Source organism: Esox lucius, chromosome 12, assembly GCF_011004845.1.
Source record: "Esox lucius isolate fEsoLuc1 chromosome 12, fEsoLuc1.pri, whole genome shotgun sequence".
Taxonomy (NCBI): domain Eukaryota; kingdom Metazoa; phylum Chordata; class Actinopteri; order Esociformes; family Esocidae; genus Esox; species Esox lucius.
In genome coordinates, this window is record NC_047580.1 from 17021767 (window position 1) to 17030351 (window position 8585).

The window sequence follows — 8585 nt, forward strand, 5'->3', positions numbered from 1 at the left end:
AGAGCTTCGGTTACACGTCTGACAGGATTGCATTTCAGCTAGCAAAACAGAGAAAGGAGGGAGGGACATAGAGAGTGGGAGGGACAGAGAGAGAGAAAAAGAGAGGGTTTGGGATTAATGATAATGATTATGTCAGTGGCCTGAGTACAGGCCAGATAACTTCATTGTAAATCGTAAATTAAAAGAGCGCAGCGGGCATATATTGTTTTGTGCCATGGCTGTAAAAAATAAATCCAAGGAAATACCTGAACCTTTAAAATAAATAAAAATCACACTAACATTCAAAAACATTGATGTGTATGAAACAAAAATGGTGTGTGTGATCATTGTAATGTGTTTGAATAACTTTAAAGTTGTCCTCATTGCCAGAAGCCAAGCCTCCATTTGACGCTAACCTCTTTTCACTTTTGCTTTCTTTTCCCAAGCTTGAAAAAATATACATACAGAAATGTATATACATTTATATATGAAAAATATAAAAACATTTTTTTTAATAGTTAATAGATTCAGTACAGTACAGAAGATATTTCATGAATAGTTTCAATTTATATAAGGCTTCCTTGAAAATTATTTAACATATTTTGGCCCTGTACTTCTACAAAATCTGCCAATTACTGAGTACAAATTATTAACCTTTATTTGAGGGGATTTACATACTTATTTTGTTCTTATTTTTTGCAATGATTAACTACACCATTGCATTTTTACTTTTGAAAGTTTTAGCTGTTTTTTTCAGCCGTATAATGGCTTCCTTGACTTCCATTTACACGCAGGTGGTCATCATGTTGACAGCCACCAGCAGGAGAATACAAAGGCAAATGCAAAACATAGAATGAAGTTTAAATAAATAAATTGAAACATTAGAAATTCACAGCTCTTTCTTGCCTGCAAATAATGTGACAGAACCCACTCGACCAACCAGACATTTTTGTCAAGCCAATTGTCCAAAGGTTTTGGTGACCTGAAATGGGATAAAAAATATGTACAAAAAGTGTTGTCATTTATAAATAGTGAAAACAATATTTACACATATACTTTGAATTAAAAACAGCCTACAAGTCATATGTTGAAAACCTCATAATGTTTTTTTTTAATCCTTCACTGTCCCAATAACTACAAAGGGAATTTTCATTTTAAGTATTTTAGCAGGGCATTGCCATTTTAATGTGTCTCCTGAATCTATTTGTATTGACACTCATGCCTTATTACATCAAGGTCCGTAACGGTTAAATGTTTACAGAAAACATGTTCCATCAGGTTGTGCCTACTGTAATTCACTACTTGATCATGCACCCTTTATTCCTCACATATCATTATTTAAATATTTAGTCTCATTCTGCAGGTTTCATTTAGCCTGATCATTCCTGCAGTGAGACCCATCCTGATGGAAAGGTCAGTATGTTGCCAGTAGTAGCTGTTCACTGTTTCCTCACTTCCTCTAACCCTGATGATTAGCATTATCAATAATGTATGAAATGAGTACTCTCTCTCTCTCTCTCTCTCTCTCTCTCTCTCTCTCCTGGTGGTTTCTTATTTACTGTGAGCTTAGAGAGCAGCAGTGTTAGGATAACTCCACACAGTAATATTTACTCCTTTAACCTAGTTCCAGTGTATGTATAATTTATTTGGATGTTTGGTGCAGTGGACTCGTGCAAGGCAAAATAAGACATTGACTCTAGCCGACAGCCCTGCCAGAGATATAACAGCTGCAAATGGCATGGCCAAACATATTTAATGTTTTACCTCCTTGATTCACTTGTTCTTATTGATGTAACTCTCTGCACCTAGTGAAACATCCACTTACTGAACCTAAGGAAAATCACCTCGTTCTCTAGCAGCCTCTTCCAAACCTCCTGATGTGAAAATGGGTTTGCTCACAAAGAACTGGAGGGGAAAAAAATCTCGATTGGTTCACAGATTCAGGGTTACAACATGCAGGTGTATTAAATAGAGCAGATTTTAGTTTCTTCATAAAAAATGTGGTTTCCAGAGGTAATTGGAGGAATGGGTGACAAAATATAATGGCCTCATCATAAAAAACACTTGCAGGAACGTGTGTCTTTGGTTTCCGTAACAACTCCTTTAAACTGAGTGGACCGGACCAAGGAGTAAAACAGTTTGGAGGAAAAAGAACAATCTTTTCCACACAGAAGATCACAAACAAACATTGCCTGATCTTTCTTGGTGTATTTAAAACCTTCGTCCTTCAGGTTTTCAGAATGTCATAGCTCCAAATATGTGAGTGAACATTAATTGTCAAATAATCTTTTTGTTTCTTTATTTAAATGGTGCGGTTGCACAAACATTTTGATAGCAAACTGGGGCCATGGGCCAATTTTTTTTAATATACACTAAAAACCAAGGGTATCAAACTCATTCCACGAAGGCCCTAGTGTCGGTTTTAGCTTTATTTCTCCTTTCAATTTACGACCTTAATAACCTGGTGAGGGAATCTCCTAACTAATTAGTGACCTTGATGAATCAATCAAGTACAAGGCACGAGCGAAAACACACACTCAGCCCTCCATGCAATGACTTTGACACTTGTACTACAGACAGAGACGAGTCAAAGGTTATAAATTGAGTTCTGCCTCATCTCTCAATGCTGTTGCTCTGCGCTGCACCCCTGGAGACCCTACATGCCGTCTGACCACAATGACCAACTAGCCATTATTACTAGTGATAGGTGTAGCACTCAAACTCTAATCCCCCAGGGAAGTGAGTGGGTTAGGTACGGTATTACAGTTAAGGTTAGAGTTAGGTACTGAAGGTTCACTCTGGTCACAAGATCATCATCTGAAATCTATTTTCAGTTTAAAAGTCAGACGGCGCAAACAAATCATTGGTTTAAAAGACTAAACAAGAGTGACATCCAGAAAGGGAGTACATGGCATCGCCTTCTGAAAAACAACCAGCTACACACCTGAACCTCATTTTGATTGGGATTTGTGGCGATATTTCTGTGACAGGGTGAGGTCACTTTTAGACAAGGTGGGAACACCTTTTTAAAACAATTTGTTTCAGAGGAGCTTGGCAATTTCAGTGGGTTGATCATGCAACCAGAGTGAACTTTAAGGTCAGGTTCAAGGTTCGGTAGTAAGTTGGAAGGCAACAGTGTGATCAAGAGGGTCGGGCCATTAACTGAAATGTTGCTGGTTTGAGTACTCAATTGCTCATGTAGGTCGCTATGGATAAGAGCATCTGCTGAATAAGCTAAATGTAATGGTTGGGTATCATGTCTTATTAGTTAAGGTAAGGTTTGGAAAAGGCTTGAAAGCATGCTTGTGTGTACTATATATGCGTGCGTGAGTGGGAGTTTGTACGAACCTGCTGCAGAACCTACGGCAGAGACTGGGATGCTATCAGTGTCATTTTGAGGACAACTGGCGAAATAAATGGGTTAAGTGAAGCCTACACGCATAGAAACACACCCAGACACACAAAGACGTTCACACACATGCACAAATGAACTACGCAGAAGAGAGGCATATTTTGTATGTGTGTATATATATATACTATATATATGCTGTATATACCTGCATCATCAACAGTATAGTGGGAGACAGAGTCTGGGAGTGTTTTGGAGGGTGTGTGGCAATAAATCATACTGAAAGAGAATGGGGGAGTGAGCGAAAGAGAGTTCCATGGAGGACAGTGAAACTCACTTCGCTAGGGGAGTTTGAACCATTTTTCTCCCTTTTCCTCTGTTTCACTGCTAACCCAACCATCCTCCATCCTTCACCCCGTCTTCTCCTTAACCCCCCCCCCCCCCCCCCCCCCCACACACACACACACACACACACACTCTCTTGTTTTCAGTGTCTGCCACCCGTTCCATCAGCTATCAGGACAGATAACAGACATTCCTGGCCAGGCCCAAACCCATCCATCTCCAGCTGGGACTGCAATCTAGGAGCTCTGCTTGGGAACAAGAAGACACTGCCTGCCGACACCTTGTTGGAGGAGAGAGGAGCTTTTTATTATCTCTCTGCCTCAGCCAGCACCGGGGCGCATCGCAGAACCTCTTCTGGAATCACACAACTTTGACTTTCCAAGTGCACTGCTGTACTCTCTTTATCATCACCATCTCATAACTTCCTCTGGTTCATCCTCATCCCTCTTTCGAACTTTTTCTATTGGTAAGAATATGTCCCTCGCTGTAATTGTCCTAACATTTAGTCTGTTATCTACCATACAGTCTGACTGCTTGGCCTTCCACGTTTCTCTTATCCATAAAAAGGGATATCGGCTGAGGGGGATGGATTTTGTTTCCGCAGAAACTGAATGAAATGTGCTGAAAGGTCAGTAGGCAACCCCATAAGCATTGTATGTTGAAAAGACATTGAAAATAGAGTCGAATAAATAGGTCGGGAAAAAAGATTCTAATGATTTTGCTGGGTGAGATTGCACAAACACATATGCAGACACACTGTGTTTCCATCCTGCAGAGTGTCTCGCTAATTTCAGGACCTTGAATAAACTGTTGGTGATAAATCAAAGCTGCCACGACCAAAATACACACAGATTCATCAACATATTAGCGCTCCACTTTTGTTCATCTCTCACTAGTTCATGCTATCCCTCCCTAACGCTAACGGTGTCTACTTCATCTACCTTTCATCTATCTTTAAATTGAAACAAAAACCCTTCACCAACCTGGCCTGCCAACATTCACACATATGGACCTCAGAGTGATAGGTTTAGCATTCAAGAGTATGACCAGGATATCTTCCCATCAAGTGACCTGGCCAAGAAAATTCCAGGCCTTATATCTAAGCCACAGGCATTATGACTGTGTTACACGTTATATCATTCTATGTAACAGAACGTCGTCTTGGACCACTAATCACTGCGGTCCACAGGGCCTTCTCCAGAGGGTATTTAGCCTAGCTGCGTTGAAGACAGAGCCTGAGCAGCTGGTCCAAGCATGCCGAGTTGTTGTCAGAGATTCTGATACAGTAGTTCAGCATAATGGAGTGCAATCTACGGGGAGTTTTAATTCAAAGGGAAATGATCACTTCACTAAGCTAAAGTCAGTGCGGCAGAGTGAATGAACAGATGTGAGAGGGAGGCGAGGTAGCGTGTTAACACACCGTGCACTATCGCTAGCTACAGCTGCGACTCTGATCTCACAAGTCCCCACAAGTCCCCCGTCCCCCCCCACAGTCCCCCCACCACCACCACCATCTGAGCGGTGGGCAACGTGGCATTCTCTCTCTCCCCCTCTCCCTCTCTGTCCTCGAGTGGCCAGGAGAATGATTATGCGAGGCGGGAGTGAGATCCATCAATGTGTCATGCGCTTGTTCCCCAGTCGCCTCTGAGGACCAGCCCCCTCCCCGACCGCGGCTAAACATTAGCATGAGAAGAAAAGGAGGAAGACGCCAAATACGCTATATGACAATAATGATAATTGAAACTCGCCTTGATTTAACATTGTTGTTATTTGCCAACCTAAGGGGAATTTTCAGCTGCAGTGACGCAACGCCTATAGAAGCAAGGTGGAGCGAGGGGGAGGGCAACACTCTTAGAAGGAGACTCTATGGGACTGTCATGTGACCTTGTGGCTAGGACCATCATACAGCCACATAAAACAGAGGGTGGGTCGATTCGGCACTCCAGCGAAAGAAAGCGTCATTTAAAAAAAAAAAAAGTTGGCCAGCAGCCAATCCTGTCTCACCTCAGCATGTCCCTGTCATATTTGTGCAGGAGGTGTGTGCGGACATGGCCACAGAGAGTTTGCCTTTATCTGTGTTGGCTTTGTCAAAACACAACTTCACACTTACACGGCCGCTGTTAGCCTTCTCTCAAACACACGCACACACAGACACACACACAGATTGCGTGAGCAAACCTTTTCACTTGCACACCCGGCCGGGAAAAAACCCACACTGGGCTGTTCCACACCGTCTTTTTATTGAAAAATAAAAGGCAATTTTGTCACTGTTACATGAGGCAAGTTTATATTTAGATGTGTTTATTGATTCAGAGCTGACACACTACACTAGCCCTGTCTGGGCACCATAATTCAGATTCAGTCATGGAGATTGGCTAAATCCCCCTGTCACTAAATCATTGGACGGGGAACAGCAGAGGGGCTGGCCGTGGCACGGTCATACAGACAGACTTTATGATGAGGATGCAGATGGAGCTTTATGGTGCTTTCTAACACTGTACGCGTATGTTTGCGTTTCGAACGCTTCTCATTGCATCCTTCTCCTGGCAGCGTTTCCACTTATAGCTTACAGGGCCTCCAACTAATGGCACCATCACTCGCTTCTTCTGGGTCCAAAACTAAGTGCCCGTTACGACTGATCCAAGACCAGGGGGATTGTTGTCCTTACAGTATTAAAGGGTTGAAACCTGTTCCAGAAACACTCTTCCCTCAGGTATCTCAGTCGGTCTCTCTGTCTGCCAGCACTAACAGCTCTCTCTCTGTCTCTGTGCCTTGTCCTGTCCTCTGCTGCATGTTTGGAGGGGGAACCAAACAGCCTGCCAACAGCGAATAACTAAAGGTCCATTTTGTGTTCAGACTACATAATCTCTGTGGTATAGTCCTAAAACCTGGGACAGGCACCAGCTGCTTCCCAAGACGTGTCCACCTTGACACATAGACACACCAGATGGTTTAATTACATTATAGAAATAAAAGCCCTGAATGCATTTGAAATAGCACACTTTTCCTCTCACAGTGCCCTACTGTCCCAGGTAAAAATAAGTGTGTTATATAGGGGATAAGGTCTCATTTTGAACCAAGTCCCTGACACAATTCCAACTTCATTCCTTTGAGGCATTCAAGGTTGTGTAGTACAAAGTCCATAACCATTACCAAAATGGGAAGTCATTCTCGTCAATTTAAGTTTCCAACTCCATTAAGACTTCTCACCCCCTCACTTTTTCATCAGCAGACTGTGGCTGCGATGAGAGAACTCTCTCTCCCAGATTAAAGACTAGACTGAATGTTGAGTGTGTGGGGATCTGTAGACTGGATCCATTGCTTTTCTCCTGCCACCTGGTAATGTAGAAGAAGCATTAATCTCTTAGGCCATTTCACATGCCAGCTGAAGTAATGTTCCCCTGGGACAGCTTTAACTGCATCCAAGGGAAGACAGGAAAAGGGGAATAACAGGGGAAACATTTTTGTGTTTGTTCTCCACTCTGCAGTTTGTCTCAGTGGTGGCTGACTATTGGGGTGCAGGGAAAGGTGCTAAAGAACAGATAGACCAGTGTCTCTCCACCCCCGATAGTCAGCCACCACTGAGACAAACACAAAAATGTTTCCCCTGTTTTTCCCCTTTTTCTGACGGAAACCAGTCTGAAACCAGTCTGAAAGTGGTCATTAAGTCTCTAAGTTCACCACCATCCCCGTCGGTCTAGCCTGTAGAGCTCACAAGTGTGAAGGAGTGGAAGACCAGAAGTGAGAGGTTATTTATCGCTAGAATCCTTTCAAAATAAGCACAACGTGTTTCTATTGGCTCAGAACACAGGCGTCCCGTCCCGCCTTTGGGACAAAAACTCCTCCTGTGGTTAGAACACGAGCATCTCATTATTAAACATGAATACAGATCTCTGCAATTTCCCAGAAAGGCCTGCATGGAGATTTTGCTAATGCTCTTAGTTGTAAGAGTGGCGAGCCAGCCAGGCCTATTGCATGTACCTACCCATTAGTGAAAATATCTATAGTACTGCCACTCTAATAAAATATTTGACGAACACTTTTAACCACGTTTAACCTGCATCAGGTTAGTGAGGTAGTGTAATCACCATATTAACTTTCCCAAGCCTAAAATATCCAGCCAACTAAATACCACAAGTTAAAATGAACAACATAAACAAGAAAATTACATAGAATATGGAGTTATTATTTAACACGAGCAAGACGATTTATAATTTGTGACAGTGAGTAATTGTTTCTGGGGCAGAAAGAAAGAGCCGCCAAAAAAAAAAAAAGCATTTTGTTTGTTGGGAATTTGACGTAATTGAGTCATTGTTTTTCTCCAGTGTCCTTCAGCCATTTTGAGCCCCTTCATGACCCCTGCCCGTGCTCTGCCCTGCTGACGACGTCCTCCTCTACTACAGTCCGAGTCGCTTCAGGGGATTTTTATCTTGCAGCACAACCTTCTAACTTTCAGCACTCCAACATTTTTGACATGAGAGGAGGGACTCGAAAAGGGCAGCCAGTGATCAACAAACAGAACGAGACCAGCTACCTAAACACCATACCACGAACACGAGCACGTCCACACTACAAACACGCACACACATTTATACATGAAGTACAGGCAATGTGCATACATCCACGCACTCCGCTTAGGACAGGTTTGTATGCCGAAATGTATTCAGAAACAAACTTTGAGGTAATCAAGTTAAATGGAGTCTTTTCTAATGTGCCTTGTAACAAAGGTTAACGTTTCAAGTAGAAGAACTCCTTGATTTACAAAAGGAAATTTTCTGTTAAAATAATCCTTGCTCTCATGGAGATATTTCTTTTTTTTTTTCAAAGGAACAGCTCCCACACACAACCTGGGCCCAAACTATAAAAATGGGGAATGAGACGAGGTGGGACGATGTGGCTATAGAACAAATGT